The 26884-nt window shown below is 35.3% G+C and overlaps 1 protein-coding gene across 1 annotated transcript in view; it reads right to left on the bottom strand.

Moving 5' to 3' along the window:
* The window catches only part of IL1RAPL1 (interleukin 1 receptor accessory protein like 1), a 684278-nt gene that overhangs the window by 459513 nt on the left and 197881 nt on the right, over nt 1–26884 (bottom strand). The gene's annotated exons all lie outside the window — the stretch shown is intronic.

A 26884-nucleotide genomic window follows, 5' to 3' on the forward strand; every position in this document is an offset into this window, starting at 1 on the left:
TCTCCTGTCAAAATGAGGGTCCTAATTCTTTTCATCAAAAACAATCATTATGATACCCAAAGTCACTGAACATTCTGCCTTTACTTGTGAGTGGCATGATGTAAAACTTTTAAGAAAAAGCTTTTAGAATATCAATTATTCACCCTGTAAATATCTACCATAATTAGAATACACATTTAACCAAAATGTTATCCAAATTGCTTAAATTTTATATTAAATATTAGTAAATTTAGTATTATGTTTATAACAGCATTATTAAATTTACAATGGAAAGGTCTGCAAGTATACCAAGCCATTTTTCAAAAACAATGGACATTCAAAAACTGAAAGGATTTCCCCTAACATGAAGAACAAGATAAGGATGTCCACTTTGCCACTTTTATTCAATATAGTTTTGGAAGTTCTAGTCATGGTAATCAGAGAAGGAAAAGAAATAAAAACAGTCCAACTTGGAAAAGAAGAAGCAAAACTATCACTATGTGCAGATGACATGATTCTAGACATTGAAAATCTTAAAGATGTTACCAGAAAGCTACTAGAACTCATCATGAATTTGGTAAAGTTGCAGGATATAAAATTAATACATAGAAACCTCTTGCATTCTAATACACTAGCAATGAATGATCAGAAAGAAAAATTAAGGAAAATTCCATTTTACCATCACATCAAAAATAATAAAATACCTAGGAATAAATCTACCTAAGGAGGCAAACAACCTGTATTCAGAAAACTGAAAGACATCAAAGAAGATACAAAAAGATGGAGAGATATATCATGTTCTTTGATTGGAAGAATCAATATTGTGAAAATGACTATACTACCCAGAACAATCTACAGATCCAGTGCAATCCATATCTAATTACCAAGGGCATTTTTCACAGAATTAGAATAAAAAATTTTACAATTTGTACAGAAACAGAAAGATCCTGAATAGCCAAAGCAATCTTGAGAAAAAAGAATGGTGTTGGAGGAATCAGACACTCTGACTTCAGACTATACTACAGTAATCAAAACATTTTGGTACTGGCACAAAAAGAGAAATACAGATCAATGGAACAGTATAGAAAGCCCAGAGAGAAACTCACACATGTATGTCCACCTATGACAAAGAAGGCAAGAATGTACAATGGAGCACAGTCTTTTCAATAAGTGGTGCTGGGAAAACTGGACAACTACATGTAAAAGAATTAAATTAGAACATTCTCTAACCACATACACACACAAAAACTTCAAATGGATTAAGGATCTAAATGTAAGGCCAGATACTACAAAACTCAAAGGAAAACATAGGCAGAACACTATTCAACATAAATCACAGAGATATCTTTGATCCACCTCCTATAATAATGAAAATAAAAACAAAAAGAAACAAATGGGTTCTAATTAAATGCTTTTTAACAGCAAAAAACAAAACAAAACAAACCATAAACAAAATGAAAAGACAATCCATAGAATGGGAGAAAATACTGGCAAACGAAATAACCACCAAGGGACTGATCTCCAAAATATACAAATAGCTCATGCAGCTCAATATCAAAAAAACAAACAACTCAATCAAAAAATTGGTAGAAGATCTAAATACTTATTTCCCCCAAGAAGACACTCAAGAAGACATTCATTTCCCCCAAGAAAGACATATTTTCCCCAAAAGCACATGAAAAGATGCTCAACATAATTATTAGAGAAATGCAAATCAAAACTATAACGAGGTACTATCTTGTATCAGTCAGAATGGTCATCACTAAAAAATCTGCAAATAATAAATGCTGGAGAGGGTGTGGAGAAAAGGGAACCCTCATACATGTGGTGGGAATGTAAACTGGTATAACCATTATGGAGAATAGTATGGAAGTACCTAAAAATAGAACTACTATATTATCCAGCAATCCCACTCCTGGGCACATTGTCAGAGAAAACCATAATTTGAAGAGATACATGTACCCCAACATTTATTGTCACACTAGTAGGCAAGACATAAAAGCAATCTAAATGCCCATCAATAGAGGAATGGATAATCAAAGAAGATGTGGTACATGTATACAATGGAATACTACTCAGTCATAAAGTAATGAAAAAATGCCATTTGCAGCAATATGGATGGACCTAGAGATTGTTACACTGAGTGAGGCAATTTACACAGAGAAAGAAAAATATCATGTAATATTACTTATACGTAGAATCTAAAAAAAATGGTACAGATGAATTTATTTACAAAACAGAAATAGATTCACAGATGGAGAGAAAAAAAAAAATTACAATTACCAGGGGGGAAAGCGGGAAGGGATATTGTGATATTGTGATTGACATATACACACTACTATATAAAATAGATAACTAACAAGGATCTACTGTATACCACAGGGAATTCTACTCAATACTCTGTAATGACCTACGTGGGAAAATAATTTTAAATTCATGTCAATGTATGGCAAAAACCACTACAATATTGTAAAGTAATTAGCCTCCAATTAAAATAAATTAATTAGTTTTTTTAAAAAGAGTGTATATAAGTGTATACATATATAATTGATTCACTTTGCTGCATACCTTAAGCTAATACAATATTGCAAATCTACTATACTTCAATAAAAATTATTTTTAAAAAGAGATATTCATTAAAAAACACCCATGGTGGAATCATGTTGATATATGGCAAAACCAATACAATATTGTAAAGTAAAATAAAGTAAAAAAAAAAACAAAAACATATATCCAAATAATTTCACTGCTACTATTTAATTTGATACGTCTTTACCCAGGAAATATTGACTAAGAGTTACTGTGGATCAATATATTTCAATGAAAAATGTAATTATTAGAAATACAACTGATTCTGTATCTGTATTGAGGCGACAGCTTTTACTACAACGCACAGCATTTGTATAAAGAAAGCAAAAAAGAGTATTACATTTTAAGAGAAATAGTGAATGTCAAGGACCTGACAAAAAGAAATTCAGTTAAGTACAACCAACTTGACTGATTTCACTACAATTCTTTGGGTTTTACAAGTCAATTTTGATTTTAAAATCAGTTACAGTGTCCTTTTATTAAATATGTTTATTTGGATAAATATAACTGCAATTAGCAGTGAAACTTGTGTGTCTTCATGCTTATTTCTTAGGTGAAAACATTTTAAAAATGAAAACTCAGCACATAATTGTGTTGTCAGTTAAATATGTATGATACGAATGTGTCTCATTTAAAACAAAATATGAAAAATGTGTGAAAAAAATTCCAAAGTTATTTACTTTAGTATACTTAATTTCTGGTATTCAGGTGAATCTAGGACAGATATTGTATGTTTCAGTAGACAGTTTATATCTATATTTTATAATTTTATGACAAAATTGAACCTATCAAATATTATACAGACATATATTTCTTACTATATAACGAAAACATGATTGGACATTAACATTTTCTCACTTGTAATTAATTGTTTGCTTACAATTGTGTTAGTATTATGGACCAATACAACCTTGAAAATCACCTACATCCATAGAAATAGAAAAATAAATACATATATACTAAATGTTAGGTCAAACCAGGTTAAGATCAGTAGCATTTTAAAGAAGTTTCCAGAAATTAAGAAAGATTATATTCAACTAAAGAAGCATGGTAAACTTTACTGACTGTTTTTATAAGACTTGATTATTTTTTAATGATATTTAGTAAAAATATATTCTTACATTAACTGAGGATATTAATAGACATTTGATTCTTTTGGTAAGGTATCCAGTGCTTTTATAAATGAACCAATTAATTAGATCCTTTTTTAAAAAAGCTACTTGCATACAGGGTATGTGAGACAGCAAAAGAGACACAGAGTTATAGAACAGTCTTTTGGACTCTGTGGGAGAGGGCGAGGGTGGGATGATTTGGGAAAATGGCATTGAAACATGTATAATATCATATGTGAAACGAATCGCCAGTCCAGGTTCGATGCATGATACTGGATGCTTGGTGCTGGTGCACTGAGACGACCCAGAGGGATGGTGCAGGGAGGGAGGAGGGAGGGGGGTTCAGGATGGGGAACACGTGTACATCCATGGTGGATTCATGTTGATGTATGGCAAAATCAATATAATATTGTAAAGTAATTAACCTCCAATTAAATAAATTTATATTAAAAATAAGCTACTTGCGTGTTAAAGAATATTAGACATACTCAACATTACTGCAGTAATTTCCAAGTCCAAATCTAGGTTTTGATAGAGGCATCTCCAAGTTTCCATCAGAATGCATTAAAAATTATTCTAGCTAACCATTTGTTTCATTACAACATTGACATAATTCTACAATTTTAGGTGGAGAATAAATGATGGGCTCTTTTGAATGTATATAAGATAAATATATACTTCTTGTACAGAACCAGGCTCAGAGTTTTACCTGTTCATTTAAAATGGCATTTTTAGAAACATCAAGCTTTTTGCTTTCATCAATAGCTTAAAATTAACTTAAGCACCCATCAATAGGAGATTGGTAAGCAAATTCTGCTCTAGCCCAAGAGGTGTTCAGATGCATTGTTAAGAGCAAGAAAAGAATGTTACCTAGAAGTATGAAGATTATAATCTACATTTTATAAAAAGAAACTACAATTACACTGAGATAGAGCATTCTCAAAATTATAGGTGGTAGTCTTAGGTGATGGGATGGTGACAAATTTTCCCTCTTACCATTTTTTTAGGAGGGAGGGGGCGTGGCACAGGGCATGTGGGATCTTACTTAGTTCCCCAGCCAGGGATTGAACCTGTGGCCCCTGCAGTGGAAGTGTAGTCATAACCACTGTACCACCAGGGATGTCCTCCTTCTTACTTTTTATGCTTCTCCTATGTTTTCCAAATTACCTCAGTGAAAACAATTACTTTGTCATAAGTAAGACAACATATATTTTTAAACTGACATTTTCTGCTAAATTAGATAGCAAGATTTGTAACTGAAACAGAATTAAGACAAGAGGGCATGATTACTTGTCTAGAAATCCAGACCATTAACACAAATGGACCATATCACTAGTAATTTAATGACATTATTTATTTTATTATGTTAATGTTTTTACTTTTAGGTTACATATTCATGAGTCATTAAGTCAGACAAACAATATGGAATTTCCAATAGATGAAAATCATTTGAAGAGTAAAGGATTGTTTTGAAAAGATATAAAGGTTTGGTTTTACTACAGTTTACAAGAGTGCTTATCTATAGTCTGACAATTCAAGAGTGGTTATTTTCATGATCCATGAACTGTGGAGTCATTATTCTTTTGAATATACAATGCTGAACACCTGATCACAGGGAGACAATCAGTGACACATGGCAAGCTCTAAGCATTATGTGAGTATTTAACAACATGAATAGACAAGCTTATATAATTGCCTGTGAAATTTACTGGTTTAAGTATCCTTAAGCTTTTCCAAAACAAATAATTAAACAACCTCAGCAACAGTAAACATCTCTAAGGAGTTTTAGGGGTTTTAGCATACAACCTTTAGAGAGTACAGATCATTTTATGTCTTGAGAATATTGTTTAGCATTAAATTAATTGTTTTACACTACTCCTGATATGTTTGGGAATATATTTTATTCTATAATGAAGTTATAATATTTTTGCAAATTTCCCTTGAAATCTTTTGCTTGACTTTAGGAAGTATAGTCAAATAATTAACAATTAGAAGGAGAGAATATACATAATAAAGACAACTAATAATTTCAATATGCATGTGCTATGTACTCCCTAAAGTCTTTTATGATTACATGAAGTGTGCTATATTTATATTATCAATGCTTTTCTTTTGAATAAGGCCTGTCATTTCATTATATTCCCATCACAAATCTCACCCCACCAGTTTATTTACATGAAAGGAACCAGTTAAGGATGTATTCCTATATACACTAGTATATAGTAAGAGTATATATATGTAATATATAGAAATACAGCAGAAATATATAATGTTATAGTAAAACAGTATGGCTACCGGATCTATTTGAGATAGAAAGAGAGAGAAAAAGTTCTAATGGCAGGTCTCAAGCCTTTCTCATATTCTCTTCAAAATATCTGAAGTCAATGACATGGATAAAGTCATATAATAAATAAATATGCAATTTCCAAGTAATGTGAATCTGGATGGATTACCAAATAGAGGATAACAGAATAAAAATCCAAAATGATCTTGATGAGGGGGATTGAGTGAGACCTAATATAATAGCATAAATTTAACAAGAATAAAACATATTGTAAATTTGGATCTCAGAACACAAAAGGTACAAAAACAGGGTAAGGAAGAGATGATTCAGGATAAAAATAAAAAATAAGTAGTAGCAGCTGCAGTAGTAGTATAGTTTGGTTTTGAGTATAAGCACAATTATTGTCAACAGGGTGATGAAGCTATGAAATATTAGCAAATGTGAACATGGGCTGCCTTTCTGGAAAATACTATAATTTTGTTATAGTGAATGTATTGCATCAGGGATTATAAAGATAAGTCTATACCTGTGTATTCCCCCTGAGGCACATAAACAAACCATGGTTCACAAGGAGAAGAATGGGGAGGAGAGTGAAAGAACTCAAGCACAGGTTGTACTGAAAAATATTTTTAACATCTATTAACATGGCCAATATCATGCTAGCAACTGGAGAATAAAAACCTATCCTAGCTCTGAACAAATTTAAAGAGACTAGTATAAGGGAATAGGAGAGTAAAGAAAAAATGATAATGATTACATAGAGGCGAGTCTTAATACAAGAACTTTCTAACCTTCAAAATTGTTCAAAGACTGTACCTCACTGGAAAATAATGAGTACCCCTTTGCCAGTAGTTTTCAAGCATAATTTCCATGGACACAGATCATTTGACTTGACTAGAAAATAAGGGATTCAAGAATCAGATACCTGTTATCTTCAAGCTCCTTTCAGATTTATTTTAACTATGCAAACACTTATTGAAATAAATTATTACATAGAGCCTCGGCAGGTAAAAACAAACAAACAGACTGCAATCCTGGAAATCCTCTTCTATGACTGAGTCTGAAGAGTTCCCAGGAGTTAGGAAGAAGAAATTACAGATGACTACCAAGATTTCTGAGTGCATGTTGGTGCCATTCACAGACTCAAGGAATACAAAAATACTGGCCTTATAGTCTTCTCTTTTCGAGCTCTAGAGTTACTGTTAAGTTCCTTTCAGATTTGGTCTCCTATCTGAACTTAGTGAAAGGAGAGATCAGACTAGAGGAAATCTCATGAGATTTGAAATTGGGAATGGACAGGATACAGATATTTGATGTGGAAAAGAGAGACTATTAAGCCAACAGTGGAAGTGGAAGTACGGCTCTAGGAATGCGTAGAATTGTGATGAGGATGAATAGTCCAGGATGACAAGAAGATGTCTGTGTTGGGAAGTAAAAGGATGTAAGTGTTGGAAGGTAATTTGGGGTCTAGAAAGAAAAGTTTTTTGTAGTCTACGGGCATTATCTCATGCTGAGCAAAGACTTAGTGGAAAAAAAAAAAAATGAACGTTTGTAGGAAGGATGTTGTCTTGATTTTTATATAAGGCTGACTTTTCAAAAAAAGGCAACCAAAGCAGGGACTCTACTTGAAGACATGTCTAGTCTAATTGGGAATTTTTCTGATATTTGAACAAAAGTAAAATGGTAAAATTGTGAAGCAAAGTACGCACAAATGATGTAGAGCAAGCTAAAATACTGTGTCTCTGGAAAACACGAAACTTCAGAACAAAAGTCACATTTCACAGGGTTTTTTTGTTGATTGTACTCTTTTTTGTCCTCTTTTTGCTTTTCCATAGCTTAGCACTCTGTGGGGAGTGAACGTCCTCCATTTAGCTTCTCCTGTTTTTCAAAGTACATACGTATTTCAGAGCTAGAGTAAATTAGAGTACCATTTCTGAATACATACAGAAGAATAAAATATATCATGAATTCATTCACTAATGATAAAATAATAAATACTTTCTTAGTTGCTATTGCCTACTCTATGTGCTAAGGGTGTTAGAGTGACTGTTGTACAAATTTCTGCCACTCATCTATTAAGCCAATATGCAGAAATTCAATAAATTAAACACAATACTTTATAGATTCATATTTGTAGTTCACTTACTACCAAATCCAATAATGATATAAATCACATTCTGTTGTCTTCAGTTTAAACTGACAGTAATTACTATGAGTGATCCCATTGACTTTAAGAGTTTACTCTTGACATTTTATTTCAGTTTTATGAAATGATGATTGACTGTCAAATTATTTCCAAGATTCTTTAATTCACAAGGAACAGATCATTTTTCCTGACTTCCAAAAAGAAAATTAACCTGATAGTCAAGGCTATGGTTTTTCCTGTGGTCATGTATGGATGTGAGAGTTGGACTGTGAAGAAGGCTGAACGCCGAAGAATTGATGCTTTTGAACTGTGGTGATGGAGAAGACTCTTGAGAGTCCTTTGGACTGCAAGGAGATCCAACCAGTCCATTCTAAAGGAGATCAGTCCTGGGTGTTCTTTGGAAGGACTGATGCCAAAGCTGAAACTCCAATACTTTGGCCACCTCATACGAAGAGTTGACTCACTGGAAAAGACTCTGATGCTGGGAGGGATTAGGGGCAGGAGGAGAAGGGGACGACCGAGGATGAGATGGCTGGATGGCATCACCGACTCAGTGGACATGAGTCTGAGTGAACTCCGGGAGTTGGTGATGGACAGGGAGGCCTGGCGTGCTGCAATTCATGGGGTCGCAAAGAGTTGGACATGACTGAGTGACTGACCTGAACTGAACTGAACGAAAATGCTAGCCAATCTCCACAATAATAAAAAGTGCATTCAAATTTCCTAAATATTCTCTTTATCATTATTACATGAATAGTAGTAGAGTGGTGGTAGCATCCATGTATAGGTGTGGACATGTGTGTCTCTGTATGTGTGGAGAAATCATTTCTTTAACAGGTAAATGGTTAATTGTCAATTTTCCTGTTTAGCATCTGGGTTTTACAATATGGGCTCTGAGGGTAAGACAGGCTTGGGTTCAAATCATGTTTCATCACTTACTACTTGTAGCAGTTCAACTTTTTCGAAGTCTTTTTTTCTGAATCTGGGATATTACAACAATAAAAGTACTTGCCTGTGATGGTTAGTTTTGTATGACACTGTAGCTACACTATACCTATAGGTATTGCTTGGAAGGAATTTTGTGGATGTGATTAAAGTCCACATTTAACTTTAAGTGAGAGAGATTATTCTGGACAATCTGAGTGGGCATGATTCAATCAGGTAAAAGGCCTTAAAGAGCAGAGTTGAGGCTCCTCTGAGCCTCTACTCTATAGCACTCTCTGTGTACTATAGCTTCAGTTTACGTCCAAGAGTTCCAGCCAGCCCTTCTTAACTGCCTGCTCTATATATTTTAAATTTGTAAAGCCAGGTCTCCAACTTGCACAAGCCAATCCCCTGTTAAAAAAAAAAAAAATTCTTAATATATATTTCCTATAGCTTTGTTTTGCTTACCACAGCATTTTTATGAGGATAATAAGCCTGGTGACTGGCATAAAGTATATGTAGTATGGCTAGTACTTAATACATGTTAACAAAAATAAAGAAGTGCAGGTTACTTTCTCAGTTTATAGGTACCAGTTGTCAGTTTTCCTATATTAAAAGAGAACGGGATTAATGTAACAAATTTACCAAAAGACATGAGTGTACCTAGAAATACTAACATAAAAATCTCCAGTCCTCCACCAATTCTACTTTAGTTTTTCCTTATGGAAAGACTTCTTCCATGCCATATTGGTTGATTTTAAGGGACTTATGAGAGTGGACTCACCTCTGGTGTCTTGACCTTTCAAGTGTATTAGGGGTCAACAGTCCTAAAGGACTTAAAAAATTCAACATAGATGATACATTGCATTTAGAATTAACTCGCTTCTTTTTTTCCTTTCATTATCAGGAGGCTCAGAAACAAATATGAAACTTAATTTAGCTTCAGCAAGATTTTGCTTTAGCGATACTGTATATAGCTAATAGATATAAACCAATCACCTTTACATCATGAGAAATGCTGAGCTGGAGAAAGCACAAGCTGGAATCAAGATTGCTGGGAGAAATATCAATAACCTCAGATATGCAGATGATACAACCCTTATGGCAGAGAGTGAAGAACTAAAGAGCCTCTTGATGAAAGTGAAAGAGGAGAGGGAAAAAGTTGGCTTAAAGCTCAACATTCAGAAAACAAAGATCATGGCATCCAGTCCCATCACTTCATGGCAGATAGATGGGGAAACAGTGGAAACAGTGGCTGACTTTATTTTGGGGGGCTCCTAAATCACTGCAGATGAACTGAATTGAATCATCTTTTAGAAATTACATTACAAAAATATTTTCATTTCATAACCAGTGGAATTAAGCTAGCCTTTTCAATAGACACACTTCTTTGAAGAGATAGTAAGCCTATATCATGGCTTAGGTTACAATGATTCTAACCTTGTAGGTGATGTAAGATTCAAATTCACAAATTGCAAAAAGGATTCCCAATCCTGGGGCCCAGTGTTGGACACTTGGATTCTGTCCATCTGAGTTGGGATCAGGAATTCATTTATTTACATGTGTCTTGTGTGCAGTCTTAGATAACAATTATGTGACTCAGACAGTAAAGAAGCTGCCTGCAATGCAGGAGACTTGGGTTCAACCCCTGGGTTGGGAAGATCTCCTGGATAAAAGAATGGCTACCCACTCCAATATTCTTGCCTGGAGAACTCCGTGGACAGAGAAGCCTGGTGGGCTACAGTCTATGGGGTTGCAAAGAGTCAGACAGGACAGAGCAACTAACACTTTCACTTTCAATTTCTGCTGGACAGAGCAAAGAACCCAGATAACAAATTTTTAAAAGCTAAAAAAAAAAAAAAAGTTAAAAAATAAACAATGGAGAAAGGGGACTGATTGCAGAATAAAGATTCATGTCATTAAAACTGTTATCTATGGGAAGACAATACTTAGAGTTCCTGAATCTTACAGCATTTCTAAGGAAATAAGTTGGAGATTCTCCAGGTATAAGGTATAAGGTTTATACTGATCTTATATAGACTAATCTCCAAATAGTTCCTGGCCAGAGAAACAAAGCATTTAAAGAAATCAATGAAATTCCCAAATAATACAATTGTCAACAAACTTTTCTATAAAAATTTAAAGAGTGTAAGGGTTATCATTATTAGAATAGCCACAGTTAAAGCTTAATGTTATGTCAAATACCATATCTATAAACATTGGCTTAAAATTGTCAGTAGAGAAATTAACAACTGATAACCTGGTTTGTTGAGCACACTATTGTTACTACACAGAATGGAAGCTTTTGAGGGTGTTATATACTTCAAGTCCTTCTATGAATATAACACATGTAGTTGTCTTAATAATAAATATGACAAGATTATAATCCAACAAGCAGAGCAGAATTAAAGTCATTGTTGGTTTGTTTAATGTAGGGTTTAAAGCTAGCTACATTACTTCCCTATAGCTCAGATTGTAAAGAATCTGCCTGCAATGCAGGCGACCTGGGTTCTATCCCTGGGTCAGGAAGAACCCCTCGAGAAGGAAATGGCAACCTACTCCAGTATTCTTGCCTGGAAAATCCCATGCACAGAGGAGCCTGGTGGACTACAGACATGACTGAGCGACTAACACTTTCACTTCACATTAACTTGGAGGAAGCAAACAGAGACCTAGCATAAGAATATTTGGAGGTAATTTGTACTAGGGTTGTAGAATCGATTACATTAAGGCTTCCACTGCTAAAGGAGAATGATAAATGGACTGACCTATATATTTTTAATTGTACTACATATTTATATTTGACCTACAGCCTAAATCTGTTTGTCCTACAATGAATCTCATCTGGTGTGTGTGTAATAGAAGAGAAAGTAAATAATAGTTCAAGGAGGGGATCCAAAATAAATAAAACATAAATAGTATTTTCAACAAATTCACAAGGCTGATATACATGCCATACTTTAACTTCATGAATGATAATTTTTAAAAGGGTAGCAACAAAGCCTTCTTAAAGCTCGTAATAGCCAGAGTATGCCATGAACATTTGAATATTTTGACTGAATCTATGACTGTACTAGCCTTCACCTTGTTGTTGCTCAGGCGCTAAGTTGTGTGTGACTCTTTGCAATCCCATGGACTGCAGCATGCCAGGCTTCACTGTCCTTCAGTATCTTGTGGAGTTTCCTCAAATTCATGTCCACAGAGTCAAGGATGCTAACTAACCATCTCATCCTCTGCCTCCCCGTTCTCGTTTTGCCTTCAATCATTCCCAGCATCAGGGTCTTTCCAGTGAGTCAGCTCTTCATATTAGGTGGCCAAAGTACTGGAGCTTCAGCTGTAGCATCAGTCTTTCCAATGAAGATTCAGGGTTGACGTCCTTTAGGATTGACTGGTTTGAGCTCCTTGCAGTCCAAGGACTCTCCAGAGTCTTCTCCTGCACCATTACTTGAAAGCATCAATTCTTCAGTGCACAGCCATCTTTATGGTCCAACTCTCACATCTGTACATAACTACTGAAAAAACCATAGCTTTGACTATATGGACCTTTGCCAGTAAAGCAATGTCTTTGCTTTTTAACATGCTGTCTAGGTTTGTAATCGTTTTCTTTTCAAGGAGCAAGTCTTTCCATTTCGGCTTCAGTCACCATCTGCAGTGATTTTGGAGCCCACAAAAATAAAATCTGTTACTGTTTCCACTTTTTTCCCTTCTATTTTCCAGGAAGTGATGGGACCGGATGCCATAATTTAGTTTTTTGAATGTGAAATTCTAAGCTAGCTTTTTCATTCTTCTCTTTCACCTTCATCAAGAGGCTCTTCAGTTCCTCTTCACTTTCTGCCATTAGAATGGTATCATCTGCATATCTGAGACTGTTGATGTTTCTCCTGGAATCTTGATTCCCTCTTGTGATTCATCCAGTCTGGAATTTCTCATAATTTACTCTGCATAGAAATTAAATAAGAAAGGTGACCATATACAGTCCTGACATACTCCTTTCCTAGTTTGGAACCAGTCCATTGTATCATTTCCAGTTCTAACTGTTGCTTCTTGACCCGCATACAGGTTTCTCAAGAGAGAGGTAATGTGGTCTAATTCCATTTCTTTAAGAATTTTCTACAGTTTGCTATGATCCACATGGTCAAAGGCTTTAATGTAGTCAGTGAAGCAGAAGTAGATATTTTTCTGGAATTCCCTTGCTTTCTCTATGATTCAGCGAATGTTGGTAATTTGATCTTTGGTTTCTCTGTGTTTTCTAAACCCAGCTTGTACATGTGGAAGTTCTCGGTTCATGCACTGCTGAAGCCTAGCTTGAAGGATTTTGAGCATAACCTTACTAGCATGTGAAACTCAACTGTGTTGGAACATTCTTTGGCATTGCCATTCTTTGGGATTGAAATGAAAACTGACCTTTTCCAGTCCTGTGGCCACTGTTGAGTTTTCCAAATTTGCTGACATATTGAATGCAACACTTTATCAGCATTATCTTTTAGGATTTCAAATAGCTCAGTTGGAATTCCATCACCTCCACTAGCTCCGTATAGAATTCTTCATCTTCAGCTGCAAAGAATATAATCAATCTGATTTTGGTACTGAGTATTTGGTGATGTCCATGTGTAGAGTCATCTTGTGTTGTTGGTGGAAAGGGGTGTTTGCTATGATGAGTGTATTCTCTTGACAAAACTTTGCTAGCCTTTGCCCTGCTTCATTTTGTACACCACAGTCAAACTGGCCTGTTACTCCAGATATCTTTTGATTTCCTATTTTTGCATTGCAATCCCCTATGATGAAAAGGACATCTTTTTTGGTGTTATTTCTGGAAGGTTTTGCAGATCTTCATAGGTCAACTTCAGTTTCTTTGGCATTAGTAGTTGGGGCATAGATTTGGATTGCTATGATGTTGTTTGCCTTGGAAACGAACCAAGATCATTTTGTCATTTTTGAGATTGCACCTAAGTACTGCATTTGGGACTCTTCTATGAGGACTACTCCATGTCTTCTAAGGGATTTTTGCCCTTGGTAGTAGAGATAGTGGTCATCTGAACTAAATTCACCCATTGTTGTCCATTTTAGTACACTGACTCCTAAGATGTTGGTGTTTACTCCTGTCATCTCCTATGTGATCACATCCAATTTACCTTGACTTATGGACCTAACATTCCAGGTTCCAATGCAACATTGTTCTTTACAGCATTAGACTTTCACCATCAGACATAGCCACAACTCTGTTGTTTCCACTTTGGCCCAGCTGCTTCATTCTTTCTGGACTATTTGTAACTGCCCTCCACTCTTCCCCAGTAGCATATTGGACACCTTCTGACCTGGGTCACTCATCTTCCAGTGTCATATCTCTCTGTCATTCCATCCTGTTCATGGGGTTCTTACAGCAAGAATACTGGAGTGGTTTGCCATTCCCTCCTCCAGTGGACTATGTTTTGTCAGAACCCTTCACTAGGACCCATTCGTCTTGGGTGGCCCTGCACAGTATGGCTCATAGCTTCACTGAGTTATGCAAATCCCTCTGCCATGACAAGGCTCTGATCCATGAAGGTGTGGCTTTCACTACTAAGCACAATTCTTTGATATAAATGTCTTTTTCTTGATTAAACATGCCATCAAACTGGCCAACACACAAACCAAAACCAAATCCTCCCAGATTCAATCAGTTTAGTTCAGGTCAGTTGCTCAGTCATGTCTGACTTTTTGCGACCCCATGAATTGCAGCACGCCAGGCCTCCCTGTCCATCACCAACTCCTGGAGTTCACCCAAACCCATGTCCATCGAGTCAGTGATGCCATTCAGCCATCTCATCCTCTGTCGTCCCCTTCTCCTCCTGCCTCCAGTTCCTCCCAGCATCAGAGTCCTTTCCAATGAGTCAACTCTTCGCATGAGGTGGCCAAAGTATTGGAGTTTCAGCTTTGGCATCAGTCCTTCCAAAGAACACCCAGGACTGATCTCCTTTAGAATGGACTGGTTGGATCTCCTTGCAGTCCAAAGGACTCTCAAGAGTCTTCTCCAACACCACAGTTCAAAAGCATCAATTCTTTGGCGCTCAGCTTTCTTTATAGTCCAACTCTCACATCCATACATGACCACTGGAAAAACCATAGCCTTGACTAGACAGACCTTTGTTGGCAAAGTAATGTCTCTGCTTTTTAATATGCCCTATTTATATAGTTATGCATTTATATCACAAATAAAATTCAATTAGCAGTGATAATTTTCAAACCTGCTATCTTGGGGACTTCAGATGCTATCTTTAGTAATTCTTATTTAGAATAACATTTTACAAAGTAATAAAATTAATGCACTAATATTTTTGTATCCTAAAATCACTAGCTGCTTTAGTCAATAAGGAACACTTGTGATTTGATTCTCACTAATTTTTGAATTCTCATTGAATTTACCACTTCTCAACTGTTTAATTATAATTTCTTTGATGTATATTCAATAAAATTTATAGTTTTATTCTCAACAAAAAAGGTTTTCTCAAGATAATATCTGTCATTGAATGATATTCTTAATGCCTAAATATGCAACTTACACATACCCAGAATGAAGCATGATATGGCTAGGTAATAGAATAATTATTCCAAAATTTATGGGACAGGATCTTCAGTGTTAATCAACAGAAATAGCATTTTTAGTGAAGGATTCAATATTTTTGTGTCTAACCTATGGCATATTTCACCTGGACTCATTTTTTAAATGATCAAAACTAAAGAAATGGACAAAAAATGAGTGAATTCCTTAAGAGTGACAAAATGAGTGGACTAGGTTTAAATAATGGGATAAAGAAAGAAATGAAATAAAGATGAAAGGTAAGAAAGAAAGGAAAATAAGGGGAAAATGAGAGGACAACAAAATAAATGAAGTAGAAGTGAATTAAGTGCTAGTGAATGTAATAGACAAGGTAAACTGCAAAGCTTTCACAGGAATTGCACCCCCTTACTGTTTGCAGCCACTCAGCACAGCAGGATGGATCTTGGGTGTGCCATAAAAAGGAGTTGCGGGAGCCCCATATTTTGAAGTAAAGGAGACATGGACTGACAGAAAAATCATGACTGTCAAAGGGGAAGTAAGAGAGGAACTCAATCTTTATTGATACAAATGACTGTTTCTTGATTGAACATGTCAGCATAGTTAGCGCCTTTGGCAAGAGCAACCTTATTTGCCTGCCAAGTAGCTAGTAAGAAATTTTCCAGTAACTTCTCAGTAACTATTTTAGTGTCTGTCTGTCTGTCTGTCTTATTTTAAGAAGTTTTAGAGAAAGCCCATGTCAGAAAATTCTGACAGTTGTTAGCTGTATCCTTGATTAATTAAACATTTGGTTCTGGCAACTACTAAACTATGGAGGCTTATCAAATTTAAGATGAACCAATTAGCATTTAAGATGGCATAAAAATAAAAGTGGTTTTAAAATACAATGCAAGTAATGGCATAATGTACTTTCTTAAGTGATTACATCTTCCCCCAGAGTTGGTAAAGAATGACACACAGTTTTTATTCAGAAGGAAATTAGTCAAAGAGACAGTTATGTATTTTTCATATGGAAAGTAACATAAGCAAAATGAAGAAAAACAAGAGGATGCATAAATAGACAATGAAATGAATTCAGCTTACACATAAATTATAGCTATATTAACGTTAGAAAACTGACAATCCTGAAAAAAATCACAGAATGAAATATTTTTTAACAAACTAACGGAGAAAATAATTCTCTAAAAAATAAATAATTGCTATGTAGCTGCTACATGCAAGAATATTAATTACTGTCAACACCTATTCTTCCCTCAAATGTCTCATAAAGTTTAAAGAAGTAGCAACTCTTAATGAGCAAAATAAACTTAAATGGTGCTTTAAAGATGTTGAAATTGTTGAATGGCTATGAGCTGAACTAGAAATGTCTACAAACTTATGAGTGCAAAAAAAATTAAACAAGACAAAAGTAGACAAACAGGAAAAGCCAATCTGAACCTCAAAAGATGCTTTGCCAAATGTTAGTGTTATTCCAGTGTTATTCTATATTTGATGATGTATGCCTAAACTATTTCTTAATATATTTTCCACATTGTTTTCTATTCACTTCAGTGCCATTACCAAAACTATAAAAGATGTTATTGCTTAAAAAGACAACTTCACATTCTGAATATGAAAAAGAAAAAAAAAAAAAAGCTTCAAAACATTGCTCAATTGTGGTTTCTAGTAGTAAGACAGTGAAAGGTGCATGAAATAATTGATGAGATACAAGATTACATTAAAGAGTATCTATGAAAGGGAAGCACTGATGCTAAAGCTGAAGCTCCAGTACTTTGGCCACCTCAAGAGAAGAGTTGACTCATTGGAAAAGACTCTGATGCTGGGAGGGATTGGGGGCAGGAGGAGAAGGGGACAACAGAGGATGAGATGGCTGGATGGCATCATGGACTTGATGGACGTGAGTTTGAGTGAACTCCGGGAGTTGGTGATGAACAGGGAGGCCTGGCATGCTGCGATTCATGGGGTCACAAAGAGTCGGACATGACTGAGCGACTGAAATGAACTGAACTGAATTGAACTGATGAAAAGGAAAACTATAAACTCCAATGTGTGATCAATGAATATTGGAAATCATGAGTACAACAAAATAAAATTATGGTAACAAAAATAGAGAGTATTGCAAATATGTTCATTTATATCATTTAAAAAAATATGACCCAGCAATCCCACTACTGGGCATACACACCGAGGAAACCAGAATCGAAAGAGATACATGTACCCCAATGTTCATCGCAGCACTGTTTATAATACCCAGGACATGGAAACAACCTAGATGTCCATCAGCAGATGAATGGATAAGAAAGCTGTGGTACCTATACACAATGGAGTTTTACTCAGCCATTAAAAAGAATACATTTGAATCAGTTCTAATGAGGTGGATGAAATTGGAGCCTATTATCCAGAGTGAAGTAAGCCAGAAAGAAAAACATCAATACAGTATACTAGCGCATATATGTGGAATTTAGAAAGATGGTAACGATAACCCTGTATGCGAGACAGCAAAAGAGACACAGATGTATAGAACAGTCTTTTGGACTCTGTGGGAGAGGGCAAGGGTGGGATGATTTGGGAGAATGGCATTGAAACATGTATAATATCATATATGAAATGAATCGCCAGTCCAGGTTCGATGCATGATACTGGATGCTTGGGGCTGGTGCACTGAGATGACCCAGTGGGATGGTACAGGGAGGGAGTGGGGAGGGGGCTTCAGGATGGGGAACACGTGTACACCCGTGGTGGATTCATGTTCATGTATGGCAAAACCAATACAATATTATAAAGTAATTAACCTTCAATTAAAATAAATTTATATCTTAAAAATATATATGCCATATATGAGTGATATCATATGATAAATGAACTTATTTACAAAATAGAAACAGATTCACAGATTCCAGAAACAAACTTATAGTTACCAAAGGAGAAATGTGTGGGGAATGGATAAATTGGGAGCTTGGGATTAACATACACACACTACTATACATAAAATTGGTAACCAACAAGGACTGAACAGCACAGGCAACTATGCTCAATATTCTGTGATGGCCTATACAGGAAATGAATCTGAAAGAGAATGTGTGCATGCTGTGTGCCTGAAACTGACACAACATTGCAAATCAACTATACTCCAATAAAATTTTTTAAAAACTAAAGGTAGAGTTATTGTTTAAAACAAAAAAAGTTTAGAAATTGCTTTAGCAACTCATTGGAACCTGTGTCTTGATAAAGACCAGGTTTCAAAGGGAAATCAGATGAAGACTAAGTAGAAAAAAAAAAAAAGATTTTATATTTGAGAGAAGATATTATTCAACATATGGATAACTCTTAAAAATGGAGCATAGGGAATTATGTTACTGTGACAGGTAAATAGAGGCATGAGGGAATATAAGAGTGAGAATCATATAATTCTGAAAGAGTAAATGACAAAATATCTGTTATTAATAAGAAATGTTAAGAAACAACCAGTTTAAATGGTCTTTTAATGCATACACAAAATCCTACATTTAACAGTGATCAAAGTAGAGGACATTCTACATTTAACTGACATGTCAATTGTAAATAACTTAAAAGCCTCCAAGGTTTTCCCAAAACATATGAAAAAAACGTGAAACTATGAACTTCACTATAAATGGACATAATTTAGCTTTAAACATGGGGAACTCATCAAAATGACTCACATTATCAGTATTATGTTGTCTCTTATGTTCTATGAGTCTGCATACCTGGAATATTGAAGGTTCTGCTGTTTGAAAGTATAAATATTTCCCAAACCTTATTACAACCAGCTTTTATCTTTCTTTTTGGCTGTGGTGGGTCTTCATTGCCGTGCATGGGCTTCCTCTAGTTGTGGTGAGTGGGAGCTGCTCTGCCTTGCAGTGCACAGGCTTCATATTGTCGTGGCTTCTCTTGTTGCAGAGCACAGGCTGCAGGTGCACAGGTTCCAGGTGCATGGGCTTAGCTGCTCTGTAGCATACGGTCTCTTCCTGGACCAGGAATCGAACCCATGTCCCCTGCACAGGCAGACAGACTCCTATCCACTTTACCACAAGAGAAGTTCACAACTAGATGTCACTTCTAAATGGAATATTATGTGTATTTCCAATCACTGGGAATTCATGAATGCTATTTATGGCCAGTCTGTTTCACCTAACAAATTGTAAGCTTTTGGAGGACCAGGAATTTATACTAGTGCTTCCTTCTTTCAATGGCCAGTAGTGAAAACTTCATTTGGCATTTTTCTCAAAATTTTCATGAACGAATGCATAAAAGTGGAGATATTTCTACTAAAATGAACTAGCGTTAAGTCTTACATTAAACAATGTCATTTAATTTTATCAAATTATGGAGATTGTATTGAGAAAAACACTTTTTAGTTCAGCAAATTTTAATATTCTCATGTAGGAAGTACCTTATAACAGGTAAACTGTAAATTCAGAAGTTTTTTTTTTTTAATTGGAGGCTAATTACTTTGAGTGAACTGCTATTTATGTTAATAATAAATATAATGAAACTTGTTATCTACAATGTATATGATATATTAAAAGACCGTTTCTATAAAAGTTAAATATAATAAAGATTAGGGTGGGGTCGGGTCATCTGCTAAGTTTACTCAGGTGTTCTACAATTGGCAATCTTCCAATCTACTTACATAGGGACTGCAGGAAAACAAATAAGAATATATCACAAGAAGAGACATCTAATGTAGGGCCCTAGATCAGAACTAAGAAGAACTGCAGTCTATAAACAAGGCAAAAGTAGCAGAAATAGGGACTGAGCTATTGACTTGCCATACCTCACCTCTAAGGCACTACAATCTCTATTTAGGGTTTAAGTAAAAGAGATTTGGGCCTAAGTGGTGGAGAAAGCAACTTTGGCTAGGACTGGAACCCTCGTCTGGAAAGGTGATTCAATGTAAAGCCCCATTAACCTAGATATGGGATTAGGAGATAGAGACACAAGACTGACAAACTCTACTGTCTTCTGTGTCCTTATTTCTACTGTCTTTTCCCCAAACTACTCCATAACCTGAACCTATATACTTTTTGAAATAACAACAGCAGCAGCAATAAATATTTTATCTGTACCTGTGTACTCTCCTCTTATTTTACCTAAATATGTGTACATATATGTATATAATACCACTTAATATTCACTTTCTACAAATGGTGGTGGTGGTTTAGTTGTTAAATTGTGTCTGACTCTTGCGACCCCATGGACTGTAGCCTGCCGGGCTCCTCTGTCCATGGGATTTCCCAGGCAAGAATACCGGAGTGGGTTGCCATTTCCTTCTCCAGGGGATCATCCCAACCCAGGAACTGAACTGGGTCTCCGGCCTTGCAGGCAGATTCTTTGCTGACTGAGCTACAAGGGAAGCACAGCTTAGTTATATTTTCAAAATGAATTTGGAGATGTCTCGAGATCAAGTGACAAAGAACAAAATACAAAGAGAAATAACAAGGCACTTGCAATTGATGTCATTATCAGATCAGTAGTTCTAACATACGGAAACTGGAAATCAAAATACTTCAATGACTATAGCTTGTGGTAAGAATGGTGTTTATGGTTGGCAGTGTACCATAACCCCAGAAGACCTGAATTTTTCTTTTAGAAACCTGAAATGTACTTTTAAATTGGTCTTTGAGCTCTTTTGAATTTTCACAGGTTAGAAAACATTTCATTAGCAAATTGAGACACAGGAACTTAAGCAATAAAACACAAACAAACTCAAATGGAAATTGAGGCTTAATGAAGCATAGTCCAAATACAGTATAAAATAAGCATTGAAATGAAAGTTAATCAACAAAATGACGATTGTTTTTCTAAGGATGAAAGAAGTAAAGTTAAAGTTTCTGCATTTAGTTGGTTTAGAGTCACATGCCTATCTTAAGCCTGTCTAAAGGGATTTCAGTAAAGAGACACAATACAAGCAGTTACCCTCCTTAAGGCACTAGTTAGATTAGATGTTGAGAGGAACAAATTCAGGAACCTCATTACATTTACCTTATACAGAAATAGTCATTAAAAACAGCTTTAGGGAAAAAAAGGTAAATAACATGCTTAATTTTAACAGTACAACTTGGCACAGTCTTTTTTGACAAAAGGTAACTATATGAGAACTGATTGAACCTAATAACACCCATTTCAAAATGGATTGTCTAAAATATAAGGGAATGTTCAACATGTCGCTATATTTTTGGAAATTGATTTTTTTAACTTATAAGTTCACACAGAAATGCTGTTTATTCAACAAGCAGTGACCAGTTTTTCTTCTGAGCTAAATATCAAAATGGTTGAAAAGTAAACTGCATACTTTGCATCCTGATTTATTTAACCAAATGCACAAAGCAATGAAGAAAGTGAGAGGTGGGTAAAATACTGCAAAATAAAAGAGAGATATTCCTAAAATCCCTTTAGACAGATATACCTAAAAGGTACAGATATTAAGGGTGTCATTCATTAAAGAATGCCAGAATAAATCAGTCTGACTTACACTTTAATTATCTACCCAAGCAACATGTGAATATTAAATGTGAATTAATTAATATTAATAATTACTATGACTATTAAACAAATCAAATGATAGAAATTTGTAAAAGTGCCCTTATTCAATACCAGTGTTATCTACGATATTAGTTAACCAGAGCTGCCTAGAGATTGGAGCTCCTTTCTCACCAGATAAAACCAATTCTCCCATAATTCTTGGGCTGAAAATGGAGAATCCCCCAGTAAGAAAAAGCTGAGCTCTTGCTCCTAAATGGATACAAATTTAACTGGACTCTCAGCCTTTCTCTGCTCATCAACAAAATTGGCAATTTCTTCAATGTTGCATTGCAATACTGCAAAAAGAAAAAAAAAATACTCTATCATCCATTTTTATTTAAATAAATAAATGAGAAAAGAACAAGAGAAAGCTGGGGCTGAAAATGAAGTCTAACTGTGTTCAAACTTTTTCCAGAATTAATTAGTAATGATTGCAATGCTTGGCTTCATAAGCCAAATGTCATATTTTATGAAATGCAGCATGTCATCCATAGAAAGCACTCAGCTGCATTAGATACAACGATTAGTAAGAGACTGTGTATAGTGGGCAGAATATCAACTCCTCCAAAAATATCCACAGATATGCATGCGCTCATCCCTGAAACCCATGAATATGTTGCCTTACATGGTAAATGAGACTTTCAGATGTGATTAAGGTTTACTGACTTTAAGAAGGCAAGCTTATTCTGGGTAACCTAGGTGGGCCCAATGTAATCACATGAGACCCTAAATGTAAAGAAACTTTTCTCGCAGCAGTCAGAGAAATGTGATGATAAGAGAAGGTCAAGTGATGATGTGACGTGAGAAGAAGGTGACTGACCATTGCTGGCTTTAAATATGGAGGGAAAAGCCATAAGCCGAGGAGTCTGGGCAACCTCTTGAAATTGGAAAAGGTAAGAAAACATTCTCCCCTGAGATACCAGAAGAAAATGAAGCCTTCCCAACATCTTGATCGTACCATATCAAGACCTGTGTCATAATTCTGACCCACAGAACTGTAAGATAATAAATTTGTCTTCCTTAAGCCACTAAGTTTGTGGTAATTTGTTATGGCAGTAATAAAAATAATGACATCTCACAAAACATTAGGAGAAGGTGAATCATTCAGAAAATAAATTGGGAAAGGCACGTGTAAATATTAGCTATGAATAAGACTTAATCTACTGTTAAACGATAACTCAGAAGCTATGTGATCATCTTATCTAACAGTCTTGTTTCAGTAGAATTTATATTAAGGTTGAATGAGAACTAGGATAAGAAACTATGAATCAGACACACGTATTACTCCTAACATTCACCAGTGCAGACATATAAGGTTGGGAAAAGAAAGAAAGATTATTATAGGGGTTTGGGATGTGAGATGAAATACTATAAAGTTTTGGTGGTTTAGTCACTAAGTTGTATTCAACTCTTTGCGACTCCACGGACTGTAGCCCACCAGGCTCCTCTGTCCATGGGATTCTCCAGTCACGAATACTGGAGTGGGTTACCATTTCCTTCTCCAGGAAACCTTCCTGACCCAGGGATCAAACCCTGGTCTCCTGCATTGCAGGTAGATTCTTTACCAACTGAGGCACCAGGGAAGCCCTACAAAGAGTTAGTCATTCAGCCATGTCTGACTCTTTGTGACCCCATAGACTATAACTCACTGGGGCCCTCTGTCCGTGGAATTCTCCAGGCAAAAGCGGGTAGTCATCCCCTTCTCCAGGGGATCTTCCGAACCCAGGGAGCAAAACAGAGTCTCCTGCATTGCAGGCAGATTCTTTACCATCTGAACCATCAGAGAGGCCCCATAAGGTTCCAGAGTGACATTTCTAGAAAACAGTAACGTTATTAGCCAACTAGACTTATTAGGATAATGGTTACAACTATAATTGAAGGGGATGTGAGACAAGATACAGTCTTTTCTAGAGTGCTCCCATTTGGGCATCATTAGTAGGAAATAAGTTTTTTCATTGCAACTGAAACTTTTGAGTGGCTTTGCTTAGAGAAGGAATAACAAGTGATTACAATCTAAATTTATTTGTAATTCAACATCTTTAAAAAAGGAATGTGCTATTATTCTAGCAATAGAAACAATGCAATTAAATACTGCTAGATGAGATGCAATTGTCTTATAATGAGAAATTAAGAAACTAAATACAGACATTACCTGTGTAATTGTAGGCAAATGAGTACTGTATGTATAATATTTACTTGTTCTACACAATTAGGTTCTTTTGTTGAATTATTTCCACTCATCAATGAAGCATCATTTGAAGCTAATCAAATGCAAGGGCTTTTCTATTTTTCTAAAAAAATTATGGTGACATATATTGAAGTAGAAGTTTGTTACTGAATACTAAGCTTTCAACATAGCTGCTGTAGAAATAAATCAGCAACTTCATGTTTCACTTAAGTGAGGAATAACTTTTATCAAAATAGCTTTATCACAATTAATTCACCTTTGGCAGCAAGCAGTATTCTATTTATAGCTTCTGAAAGCACACTTGAATAGCAGACAATTTTTATATGCTTCCATTCAATATGGGATGAGTTCAAATACTCAGTAAGTCATTTCAAATCGCTAAAGGCATCCAGATAAGCAGATATGTATACTGAAATTATAATTTAATTAGAACACTGAGGTGAACATTCAAAAGTGTATTTGAAAGCATCATTTTTAATTTAATGGTTCTGACTTCTTTAATTTCTTCATTAGAAGATGAAGGAATTTGCAACTTAATGATGGAGACATAATTACCACATATTTATCTATAAACAATGATGATAATGATAAGGACATAAAATGACTGTAAGTGGTGAGAAACACATTCATAAACAACTATAGCTATAAAAAGTACATAATACATACATACCTGGATAGAAATGTGTTACTCACAAACACTTCTGTGTGTATGTATGTAAATATTTACTACTTTTAGGAAGAACGAAAGGTTAAAAAATTCCTTTTACTAAGGAAATTTTGGTATGCTGTAGAGTAACAAAAGAAAAATATTAGAACCAAAAAAGAAGAACAAAGTCTTGCTTACATTAAAATTGGAAATACAAAATCAAACTAGATACATTACTCAAAATATTTGTGGAGCTGCTTCCATTTTTTCAAATATTCTTTTTAAGACATTTAAAAAATATATTCGTTCCCTTTTTCAACAATTATAAATTGAGTTATAATTAACATAAAATATTATTAGGTTCAAGTGTAAGATAGTGATTCAATATTTTTATACAATATGAGATGTACACTGCAGTAAGACCAGTTACCACTCATCACCAAAGTTTTTATGATATTATTGACTATATTCTCTATGTGTACATCATATCCTCTGGACTTACTTGTCTGATAGTTGGAAGTCTGTACCTCTTAATCTCCTTTACTTACTTCATCTGTCTCCCAACCCCCTTCCTCTATGGCAAGCACTAGTTTGCTTTCTATGCCTAACCTAAGAACCTGTTCCTATTTTGTTTTGTTTGTTTATTTTGTTTTTTAGATTGCACATATAAGAGAAATCATATGGTATTTTTTCTTCTCTGACTGACTAGTTTCACTTAGCATAGTACCCTCCAGGTTCATGTTGTTGCAAATGGAAAGATTTCATTCTTTTTTATGACTGAGTAATATTTCATTGTATATGCATGCATGTGTGTATGTGTATTATGTATGTATATGTGTATATATGTGTCTATCTACATGTCACACCTTCTTTATCCATATATGGATACACACTTAGGTTGCTTCCATATCTTGTCTATTGTAAATAATGCTATAATGGACATAGTGCTTACACATATCTTTCTGAATTAGTGATTTTGTTTTCTTTGGATAAATACCCACTAATGGAATTGCTGGATCATATGCTGAGGAAGATAAAAGACAGGAGGAGAAGGGGATGACAGAGGATGAGATGGCTGGATGGCATCACCGACACAATGGACATGGGTTTGGGTGGAATCCGGGAGCTGGTGATGGACAGGGAGGCCTGGCGTGCTGCGATTCATGGGGTCGCAAAGAGTCAGACACGCCTGAGCGACTGAGCAACAATGGTAGTTCTGTTTTTGTTTTTGTTTTTTTTGTTTTTTTTGAGGTGCCCCTGCACTGTTTTCCATAGTGGCTGCACCAATTTACATTCCCACCAACAGTGCACGAGGGTTCCCTTTCCTCCATATTCTTACCAACACTAGTTTCTTGTCCAAAATTTTTACTGTGACTCTATATAACTTACCTGGAACTTTTTCAGACACTTGAAATACATCAATTAACAAATAATAGAAATCTCCTAGCCTCTTGAAAATAAGATAGCAAAAAAAAATTAAATAATACAAAATCACCCCCAGGATATCAGAGATTAATGAGTATTATGCAGAGAATTAAATAAGGTGATCTTTGAACTTCTTTAACCTTAGGGGCCAGGGAAGGTCTTGAATGATAATGACATTGAAGAGGATAGCATTATCCAGACAAATGCTCTACTCTTCACTGTACAGATCTTCAAAGAAGTAATTTTTGTGTGAGAAAACCAAAGGCCAGTGAAATCATCTCTTCTCTTGCATACTCTTAAGCCTATTCTAATAAGTATCTGTACAACCACTGTCTCATGTGCTATTCTAACTATGAAATTATAGTAGCAGATGTAAGAACCACAAATTTATCAGAATATTTTAAAATAATAGATGACAAATCCCCGTATAAATATAATGATAGTGATGCCATTAGATGAATTCTAAATTAAAATTATACATTTTTTGTAAATTACTCTTTAAAGAAGATAAAA

Source organism: Capricornis sumatraensis, chromosome X (genome assembly GCF_032405125.1).
Source record: "Capricornis sumatraensis isolate serow.1 chromosome X, serow.2, whole genome shotgun sequence".
Lineage (NCBI taxonomy): Eukaryota > Metazoa > Chordata > Mammalia > Artiodactyla > Bovidae > Capricornis > Capricornis sumatraensis.